Source organism: Pistacia vera, unplaced genomic scaffold, assembly GCF_008641045.1.
Source record: "Pistacia vera cultivar Batoury unplaced genomic scaffold, PisVer_v2 Contig230, whole genome shotgun sequence".
NCBI classification, from domain to species: domain Eukaryota; kingdom Viridiplantae; phylum Streptophyta; class Magnoliopsida; order Sapindales; family Anacardiaceae; genus Pistacia; species Pistacia vera.
In genome coordinates, this window is record NW_022196036.1 from 1417485 (window position 1) to 1429138 (window position 11654).

The window sequence follows — 11654 nt, forward strand, 5'->3', positions numbered from 1 at the left end:
ATTGCAAGTTACAAATGAAGTGGATTGCTAGAATAAAAGAGCCATTGCAAAATTTAGTGATTAGAGTTGACAATTTCACTACACTAATCGAATGAATATTAATGTCTCCCTTAATCATCCAAATGAGTAGCAAATTGTGTATGCTTTAACCAAAGAAGAAATCATTATTGTAATTAGATAAGAAGAGAAAGGAAATAATCCTAAGGATGATAGTACGGAAATACAAAAAGTTTTGTGTCATAAAGCTCTAAACATGCTTGAGAAGCTAAAAATATTTTGGCTTTAACAAGGAAGGTGTTCATGCTAGAGAGTTATTACGTATTTATAAGGTAAAAAATGTGGTAACAATTATAAAACATAAATCATTGTCCCAAAAAACTTTAGATAAATATTTTATTTCATTTTAAATCTTTAATGTAACATAACATATTTTTTTTTGTAATATACAAATAATTATTATTATGTAGAGACAACTTTCTTTAAGGCAGAAATTGGAAAAATTATAACTTATTACAATGTAGAAATTTATTCTTATTTATAATTATCCAAAATTAGGACTAGAATTTTTTGTGACTATGTAGAGTCTATTCCTAGATAGAGTATTACTATGTAGAGATATTTTACTATACTTCACAAATTGCAAGACAAAGAGCATAGATTTCACATAACATAATAATTAATTAATTAATCCTTTTGCAATTGATCCTAATCTCCCCATTACTGCCTGTCAACAGACTTATATTTCCCATCTTGATCATGGACTCCCCAAAAGCATCAAAGAAGTTAGTTTGGCAACTGGCAAAACGGTTCACAATGGCTACAGTATCAGAGCCAAAAGTTGAGAATAAATCTTGATCCGTTTTGAGAAGACCGCGATTGTTTTGAAGATTAATAAAGTACTTGTTGTCAAACTCATCAGGAGTTTTTACATCAAGATCATTTAAATTAGTAGGAGAACCACTAGGGCAATTTTGTTGAAGGGTTTGCAAAAATGTTGGATCAATGTTTGGGTTCGGGTTTGTTGCATCTAAACGTTGACTAAAAGAATCGCATTGAGCTCGCCCGATTGTATGTGCACTTGAGAGAAAGATTCAACATTAATATTTAAGTCTAATAAAGTTCATTGATAAGGTTGAGTTTAAAGTCTAATGCATCTGATAAGAGACTAGTTTGAGAAGATGAGATCTTCGGTTATATCCAGGGACGGACCCATATTGGGGGCCTTGTGGGGATTGCTGCTCCCATTGAGCCTAATATAGTCTTTTTTTTTTTTTTTTTAAATCTATTATGAAGTATTTTAACATGTATGATTTATGTTTAATCTTATGAAATTATTTAGGTTAACTAAAGTTACTTGTAAATGTAAATTAACAAATATAAAATATAAAATATTGATATCTCTTTTTCTTTTTTAATTTATACGTTTTATTAAAGAATTTAAGCTTTAAATATAAAAGTAAATAACTTATAACATTTATACTATTAATCTTATTAGTTATTAAGAATATTAACACAAAATATAAACATTGTAAAGAGTAATTATCAAAATAAATATGTGTGTTCTTTATGCATATGTTATCAATATAAAGTTATAAAGAAATTATAATATTTTTAAAATAAAATATGCATACAATATATTAAAGTTAATCAAAATATGATTTTATTAATTTTCAGGTTGCCTCCACTCACAAAATTTTTGGGTTCGTCACTGGTTATACCATGTTAAATTATAATTGACCTAAAAACTTAAGTTGTTAGATAAGTGTCCAACGTTGATATTTAAGCGTAAAGGTTCTTAGTAATTACCGGATAAAGCGACCAGGTCAGTCGTGCCAAGTCCTTGATCTGTGAACTTCCGTGTAATATTAGCTAGATTTTCAGTGGGACCTGGAATGGCAGTAGTTCCAGCACTGTTTGCAGTTCTGCAATCTCTTCTTCCTAGTTGCACTTACCATGATTGACCTCCATCCTGCAAATAAATTACAAAATTAGTATTCATTTTAAAACATTCAGCTCATGCACAAGGTTAATTAATTACTCAGACAGCTAGCCAGAGGAAGAAGAAAATGGAGTACCAAAACAACTAAAATTTCAGAGGCAAGAGCGAGGATATCGGCACAAGAGAACTCCTGGGCAAACATTTCAAGTGCAGTTTTAACATCATCAATCACTGCATAACCATCTGTTGATAGGTTTGGCCGTGCATTTTTCTCGCTAACTATTCTGTCTGCATCGTCTAACAAAAGCGAAGCGTCGAGCCCTTCACTCAAAAACACCGAGCAAAATTATTCTGATTAGTAATATTGAACATGAACTTTATAAATCTTTTGGTTGTTCAGGTCGGTGAAAAACTTACATGGACAGTTTTATCATATCATACTATTTGACGAAAAAATGTCTAATTAAATTAGTTATTTGTCAAATATTAATGTGTTATTTTTTATCAATAATGTGACCATGATCGATGACAGTTTTTAAAAAAAAAAAAAAAACTCATCAATCAAACTATAAGAACAAAATCAAATGAAGGAAAAGATAATTACATCGACAAAGCAATCGTGAAAGTGAACTCGAATGATTTTGGCACCAATTCGGATATCTCTTGTTCTAGCCTGTTGAACCACACCACGACAATGCTTGTCACACTGGGGCGTGAAGTAGCATAAAATGTGGGACTCAATTGGCACAAGTGCTCCAAACATCAAAGCGATTAAGAGAAAAAATGTTTTAATGGAAACCGATACATTTTATTATATCTTGAAGAAAAATGTATTGAACTCAAGATTTTACTTGCTTTGTGAATGACTTAAGTACTATGTTGAGCTCTTTGTATAGAGATATAAATAAGAGTTGGAGGTCAGGGGGCTCAAGGCTGCCTGACGGCAAGAAAATTCTTTGTTACTTTTCTTGGACAATGGATTAATGCATCCGATTTGTTTGAATTTCTCAATTCTGGGAAGCTATACCATGTTATGGTGATCAATAAGGACTTTTTCCTAAAACAATTATTGGTGTCCAAGATGGTTATCAATTAATTGATGATGAACCATACACTCAATTAATTTTACCTTACGTACGTACTTCATTTTAATCCATTTTTTATTGTTATTTTTTTTTTTTGGAAATGGTTTATATCCGAATTGGTTAAAGAAAATCAAAGTAACAATTATCCATGCTAGCTGGACTCTTTGTCACTAGCAGTCAGTGGTAGCTGCCACAGTACTGGTCGGTGAAAATCCCGGCACTGTTGCTTATGGAATGAAAAAAATATCTTGCACCCTTTTTCTGATAAATCTATTCATATTTTTTTCTTTACTGAATTACTAAATCTTATAAGACATCGTATGAATATATTGGTTTCATCTGAGACTTATTATTATTATTATTAGGTATTAAGGTATTCAGACTTATATTAAAGTCTGTTTAATCTTTAAGGCCAAATGTGATAAATATCTCTCTAATACTCGAATACAAAACACAAGACCCTTTGAATATACTAATCCTGATGATTAAAGAGTTTGTCATCGGCTACAGGAGGAGAGACATCTCAGGCTTATTTTACTTAAGTTTAGGATGTATTTTACAAAAATACAAGAATAAGATATATTGGATAGACGAATTTGGATTGGATAAACATTTTAAGTTCGTATATAAGCAGTCAAATTCGGAGGCATCAATCTATGAATTTTATGAAAAATCCGATTAATGAGAAAAACATTTTTTGATAACCAATTGTTCGACATGCAGCTGCTATATATAGTTGTTCTTTTGGTCCTTTCTCTTGGCCAATTGAGAGTTAATATTGTAATTATCTCATCTCAATACAGCTCCCATGCAGATTTTTCTTCGTAATTAATTGAAGTGATTAGAAGGTATTATTTCCTTGAAATTAAGAAGACCCCATTAATTTCATTAGTCAGTTAATAATCAGTATTTAGTATCTTAGTAGATACTCAAAATTTATTCTTAAAATCAAATTTATCTGGTTATACGTTACTTCACATAAAATTTTGACTTAATGCTATTTTCTAATTGAATGTTAGTTAATTAATTCCATAGAAACCAAGAAAATGAAAGGATATATGATATTATCGGTCAATCTTCTTCAGGTTCATAAATTAATAATTAAGTGGGAAGTGATTTTAGCCCTATATCATATGGATCACTATCTCCATTGCAAAATCACCTTTATTATATTTTAAAAAATTCTCTTTAAACCCTATTTAATACAACAAAAAAAAAAAAAAAAAGCCCTGTTAATTAAATTCAATAATGTTTTAATTTGCGTCCATTTCCCTCCAATTTCAAACTTAACGATTATACTAATATTCCCCCATTTCAAACTTAATTGTTGTTTTTGTTTACACTTACATCATTTTTCCCCAATTTCTTAAAGTTGTGTGATTATATTTGTTATACCTTTGATATTTGTAGGGAAGAATCGAAGAACAAGTCTATACAAACTGAACGCAGAAGCTTTACTTCTTCCTCAAAACGCTGCCGTTCCTTCTTTTTAACTAACAGACTTTTAAACACTGTTAATTCATTCCTCTTCTTTCCTTTGCCGTCGAACTCCTCGGTTATCTCTACATTACTGTGGGTAAAAGAAATTCTAAGTAACATAATCCATACTAGCTGGACTCTTTGTCCACTAGTACCCGTCAATGGAATCTGCTACATACTGGAATGAAAAAGTTCCGGTACATGCTTACATGATAAGTCCACTGAAAAATAGCTCCAGTGAGCCATAATTTACGCGATCTATCTAATAAATCTTATAGAGAGATTATTATATTTTATCCCTAGGTTTTCAAATTTTTCATTCTTATACAACTTAAGCACTTTTTAAAGGTTTGAAATTGTTTCATAGATACCCTTTTGCGTAATCAAACAGACCCTAAGTTTAAAAATTTATCATGATAGCCCTTCCTTCGCTAATCCTATCACATTGCCATTATGTTTGCAATCACTTTTTATAAAGTCAAAGGTACCATCTTACCCTAACACTATCTTATAAGATCAAAGTACCATTTTACTTATGTAATACAAATGATATATAACGAGTTAGACAAGGGTTTTCATAATACAATTTTGAAATTTTTAGGGTCTATTTGATAGAAAGATTGAAACGTCATTCAAATGATAAATTGGAACCTTAAGAGTAGTCTAAGATAATCTCCAATCTTATAAAATATATAGTATTAGACTCAAGCCTAAGGGAAAGCCCAACCAACAAAACTGACTTGATATGTGATAGAGCCCTTAGATTTAAGTATCACATGTGGTGGGTGTGAGATCTTGATGTGGGATCTTAACATTGCACACTCTTCAAGAGCCGAGTCTATGGCAGTTTCACTCTATCAACTAACCTATTGGTGGCCATTTCTCCTATTGGCGGCTTCACCACCTATCAGGTATTCGATATAGTACCTCTTCCCAGAGGAGCACACTGTGCCTTAATCTAGTCTATATGTAAGTCTTTATACATCCCAACTCAATGAAAACGCCAATGTTAGAAATCAAGACCAGGTAGAGCCCAACCAAAAGATCGACCTGTAGGTGAGAGAGCCTGTAGCTTAAATACTACACTTGGTGGGTGTGAGACCCTGATGTAGGATCCTAACATATACTTATTTATTTTATTTACGTAATTACTAATTAATATATGACAATATTGGTAGTTTTTAAATCATTTCATAAAATTTAAAAGATATATACTATACGCAAATGAAATTGTTGGGACGTAATCTTGTGTGGAGAAATGACAAAATTATGTGGTGTCCTATCTAAAACCATTTTAATCAATTAAAGAATTAGCTTCCAGAAATATGTTGATCAAATATAAATGCATATGGTAGTCAAATTTCGGATTAGAGATCCATTTTACCAATTGAGAGTTGACATCCTTGTTTGAAAATAGCTCCCATGCATAAATAGTTAAACAGATAGTGACAGAACAGAGTCCATCCCATGCATGATACTCACCAGTCAGATACGTTGTTTGTACCAATAATAGTTTGAATAATAGTTTGAAATGCTTACTGATAAGTCTATTACGTAGAATCTATGTAATTTTCTGTTTGTTATTTTGAACTCTCTCTATCATGTAAACTATTATAAATACTAATGAAATTCTTCTGTCTGGTATTCTGTTGAAACCAGATCAATTCATATATTTGATTTGGTATCAGAGCCTTTACTTGGCTAACCCCCCACCTTTTTTGATCTTATGGCTTCCAAAGACTCCGCTGCAACATTCTCTTTACTTAACATCACTCCCTTGGTATATGTCAAATTGGATGGCACCAATTACCTCAATTGGACGACTCAATTCATCCTTCTCCTTCGAAGTCATGATCTCTTAGGAATTGTGAATGGCTCTGAGTCTTGCCCAATTAAGTTTGTCACTGATGATGAGGGCAAACCCGCTTTTGTCATTACTTCTGATTATTTGGTATGGCAGAAAAAGGACCAGTTCATATTGGCATGGATCAATGCCACTCTCACAAAGAAAATTCTGTCCACTGTTTATGGACTCACCACTTCTCAACAGGTCTGGAATACTTAGGCAAATCGATTTGTACCTAACTCTCGTTCCAGAATATCTCACCTCAAGAGGCAGCTCCAAACGTTGAGTCAGTCCAACAAGTCCTGCATAGATTATCTCCTCACTGCCAAAAGCTGGTCTGATCAACTTGTAGCAGTGGGAAAACCTGTTGATGAAGAAGATTTGATCTCCGATGTTGTGGGAGGACTGAATCCAGCATATCACACCTTTATCACATCTCTGAATTTTGCAACCAGAAATTCCTCAATCACTTTTGATGATTTCCAAACAAAACTGCTCAATTATGAGCAACTCCTTGAGATCCAACACAAATTTGTCCCACCCGACACCAATAACATTGCCTTTTTCACCCAAAAATCCAAACAACACTACAACAATAGAAAGCCTAAGCCATATCACTCCAATAAACCCTCTGGACCTAGAAACCATCCTCATTCCTCTCCTATACAGCAGACAAGCAAGCCTCCTCCTCCTAACACTCTCTTTTCCAACTCCAAACCTCCATGTCAGATTTATGGGAAAAATAACCACCAAGCACTTGATTGTTACCACTGCATGGACTTCTCATACCAAGGGAGAAACCCCCTTGCTCAGCTCGCTACTCTGGCTGCCCATACACAGGTGCAATAGGAGGATGCACCATCTTGGTTCTTAGATAGCGGTGCCAATAGTCATGTCACCTCTGCCTTAGAGAACCTCACTATTCAACAACAACCATATCAAGGCCCTGCTCAAGTTAATGTGGGCAATGGTGGAGGTTTGGACATACAAAACATTGGTTCCTCAATTCTCACCACTTCACAAAGTTCTTTACTATTGTCCAATATATTACATTGTCCTAATGCCTCATCTAATCTCCTTTCTATTCAAAAACTATGTCAAGATAACAATTGCTACTTTATCCTAACTACATCTTATTTTTTTGTGACGGACATGCAGACCCATAAGGTGCTCCTCCACGATCCGAGTAAAGCATGTCTCTATCTTATCCAATTTCAGCAATTTCCATTCAACAAAATGCAGAGAACATCCTCATTCACTGCTTTGCTAGGAATTACAGCCCTTCTTCAAACTTGGCATTCACGATTAGGCCATCCATCAGAATCTGTCCTCCAGCAACTCACCACTGGCTCCTTAATTTTGGTTTTTGGCACTCACAAGCTCAAGCATGTTTGTGAATTTTGTCAAATGGTTAAAAGCCATAAACTTCCCTTCTCAATCTCTACTCATCAATCCAACCACCCCCTAGAACTTATTCATTCTGATGTGTGGACTTCTCCTGTCTTGTCAATTAGTAGTTGTAAATACTATGTTATTTTTCTAGATGATTATTCTCGGTTTTCTTGGTTATTTCCTCTCAAACAAAAATCTTATGTTTCCCTATCCTTTATTAAATTTAAATGCTTGGTTGAGAATCTCTTCTCATTTAAAATCAAACAATTGCAAACCGACAATGGAGGAGAGTATCTCTCTCATTCTTTTCAATCATTTCTGGCAGCAAGTGGCATTTTACATCAACTAACATGCCCATACACCTCTGAACAGAATGGCATCTCTGAAAGGAAACATAGACATCTCACTGAGACAGATCTAAGTCTCTTAGCTCAGTTTCACTTGCCTCCTACACATTGGGTTGATGCTTTCTTAACCGCAACATATCTTGTTAATCGCATGCCAACACCTGTCATTGCCAATCAATCCCCCTACTATCGTTTATTTCAAAAACACCCACACTACTCCCTTTTTAGAACATTCGGGTGTGCCTGTATCCCCTCTTAAGACCTTACTCTCTTCATAAGCTAGCATACCGCAGCAAAAAGTGCATTTTTCTTGGCTATGCTACCAACCAAAAAGGCTATAAGTGTTTTGATATCAACTCTGGCAGGATATACATCTCACGACATGTTGTGTTTGATGAACATACATTCCCTGCTGCCTCTATCCCTCAGAAGTCTACCCCTACCCCTACCTCAACTGTCGCCTTCCCTCCCATGATTGACTTCTCTCCACCTGCTTCTACTCACACCTTGGATGACACTTTAGTGGACTCTGCTACTCCTACATCACCAGGGATGTCCTACTCTTCCTTACCATCTATTCCTTCTCCATTACATTCTTCTCCTGAATTTTCTGCAGATTTGGACTTCTCTGCTACTAATCCCTCTTCTGCCTAGCCAGATATTGCCCCAACCACTCATGACCCATCCACCAACACTACCTTACCTACTGCCCTTCCCTCTTCTAGTAAAATGGTCACCCGTTCTCACACCAACTCCCACAAACCCAAACAGTTTCCTGACTACCATTTATACTCCTCCACCAATCATCCCCTACAGGCCTTATCCTCCACACTCCCCTCTGAGCCTCGAACCTACAAACAAGCCTCTAAGGATTCTAATTGGACAGTAGCTATGCAACTTGAATTTGATCCCCTCATTGCAAACAAAACTTGGACTTTGTGTCCTATACCTCCCAACAAACATATCATTTGAAATAAGTGGGTTTTCAAACTCAAGCAGAGGGCGGATGGAACCATTGAAAGGTACAAAGCCCGGCTAGTAGCCAAAGGCTTTGATGAAGAGCATGGAGTTGATTACTATGAGACATTCAGTCCCATTATTAAGCCTACCACCATTCGGTTAATTCTTGCATTGGCAGTTCATCACAATTGGGTGATACAGCAACTTGACATATCTAATGCCTTCTTGCATGGTCACCTTGAGGAAGAAGTTTACATGGAACAACCAAAAGGGTTTGAAAACCCTATGTTCCCATCTCATGTGTGCCGCCTAAGCAAGTCCCTTTATGGCTTGAAACAAGCTCCAAGGGCTTGGTTTAGGCGCCTCTCCCAAAGCTTACTTGATCTTGGCTTTACCGGTTCTCATGTGGATACTTCTCTATTTTATTTACATCACCCTACTATCACCATATTTATTCTCATCTATGTTGATGATATTTTAGTGGTAAGCAACTCCCTTCATGCAGTGACAGAACTTCTTCATCAACGGAGCCGTGACTTTGTAGTGAAAGATTTGGGACCATTGTCATACTTTCTGGGCATCCAGGTTCATCGTACCTCAGACCAACTTCATCTTCATCAAAGTAAGTACATTCTTGACCTGCTTGAAAACACCAAAATGGTTGGTGCCAAACCAGTCTCAACACCATGTTTATCGGGTAGCAAGATGTCTAAACATACAGGTGACCCTCTCCCCGATCCATCCATATACAGGCATATTGTCAGAGCATTACAATATTGTACCTTAACTCACCCAGACATTGCTTATAGTGTTAATCAATTATGTCAATTCCTTCATTGTCCTACTACAGTCCACCTCACAGCTGCCAAATAAGTACTTAGATACCTCAAAGGTACAATTGAACATGGCCTCCTTTACACAAAAAGATCACTAGCACTTCATACATTATGTGACTCAGATTGGGTTGGGAGTCTCGATGACCGCAAGTCCACAACAGGTTATTGCATCTTCCTAGGTCTATGTCTCATTTCTTGAATGGCAAAGAAACAGCCAATTATAGCAAGATCAAGCACAGAGGCGGAATACAGGTCAATAGCCCTTACTGTCACCGAGTTATATTGGGTGCGTTTGTTATTCAAAGAACTTGGTCTGCCATTCCATTCCCCTCCTTGCCTATGGGTTGACAACCTTGGGGCACTATCTTTATCCTCCAATCTAGTGTTCCATGCCCGCACAAAACATATCGAGGTAGATTATCATTTTATAAGGGAGAAAATCTTCAATTGAGACATCCTTGCTCGATATATCCCTACACACTCACAACCTTCAGACATGTTCATTAAGGGACTGACAGCATCTAGATTTTCCTTTCTTCGCAGCAAGCTTATAGTTCAACCTCTCAACATTAGCTTGCGGGGGCCAGTTAAACAGATAAGTGACAGAACAGAGTCCATCCCCATGCATGATACTCACCAGTCAGATATTGAAGGAGATATTGAAGGACACGTCTGTTGTACCAATAATAGTTTGAAATGCTTATCTGATAAGTCTGTTACGTAGATCTCTATGTAATCTTTCTGTTTGTTATTTTGAACTTCTCTCTATCATGTAAACTATTATGAATACTAATGAAATTCTTCTGTCTGGTATTCTGTTGAAACCAGATCAATTCATATATTTGACTTAAATTGTCTTCGGCAATGGAAATTGGACTAGTTAAGCTTCCTTATGGACACAAAAAATGTAGGGAAATTTCTTTACGCACAGTGGTCGGAGCCAGGAAATATCATTTGGAGGGCTAGAGGAAAGTCCCAAAGTTCTAATTCAACTTGTAATCTAATAAATGATTTTCAAAATTATTAATAGAAAATCAACTGCTAAGAATCAAAGAATTTCAATGAATGTACAAAAATAACTTAAATTGTGTGAACCAAAAATTAAATATTGTTATTACGAGAATTTCAATTATTTATGAACACTCTAACATTAGTATTCTTGCAGAATTCATTGCCACAAGAACAAGAAGGCTAAATAGGAGTGGCTTGATAGTAAAAGAGCAAGATGCTCCAACTTAGGTTCTTGAGTTCGAATATCCCTAAGCAATAATATGAGTGGCCACCGAGATGATTTACTCAATCATTTACTTCAGGACCCCAATGGATTAGAGGAAGTGACTGCAAGTTGGCTTGAACACCTCTGGTAAAAAAAAAAAAAAAAAGGCTAAATTAAAAAAAAATATATATAAGAAATTTCATTTGCAAGAGTTACAGTATAATACTGAAGAATAGGAGTCAAATATATAATGTAACATTTAAGTGATGGAATTTATATATAAAATGTTAGAACCTTTGACCCGCAAAGAGCTAAAACCCTCTGTTATTAGATTTTACTCTTCCTTTAAAATTAATGAGACTCATCTAGTCATTTGTCATTATTCAGTTGAATAATTAATGACTTCGATAATAAGTAAAGAAATTGAAGTCTCCATTGGTTTGTTGATAAAATTGATATCTTTTAATTTCAAGATAGTGATTTATTTGATAACAATATTACATTAATTAATGATAACCACCCGTGGCGGCTAAGGAACATTTAATAATGGTTTG

At 35.2% G+C, this 11654-nt stretch overlaps 1 pseudogene; it reads right to left on the bottom strand.

Moving 5' to 3' along the window:
* Window positions 1-680: 680 nt before the first annotated feature.
* LOC116131228 lies at window positions 681-5383 on the bottom strand (annotated as a pseudogene).
* Between the last annotated feature and the right edge of the window lie 6271 nt (window positions 5384-11654).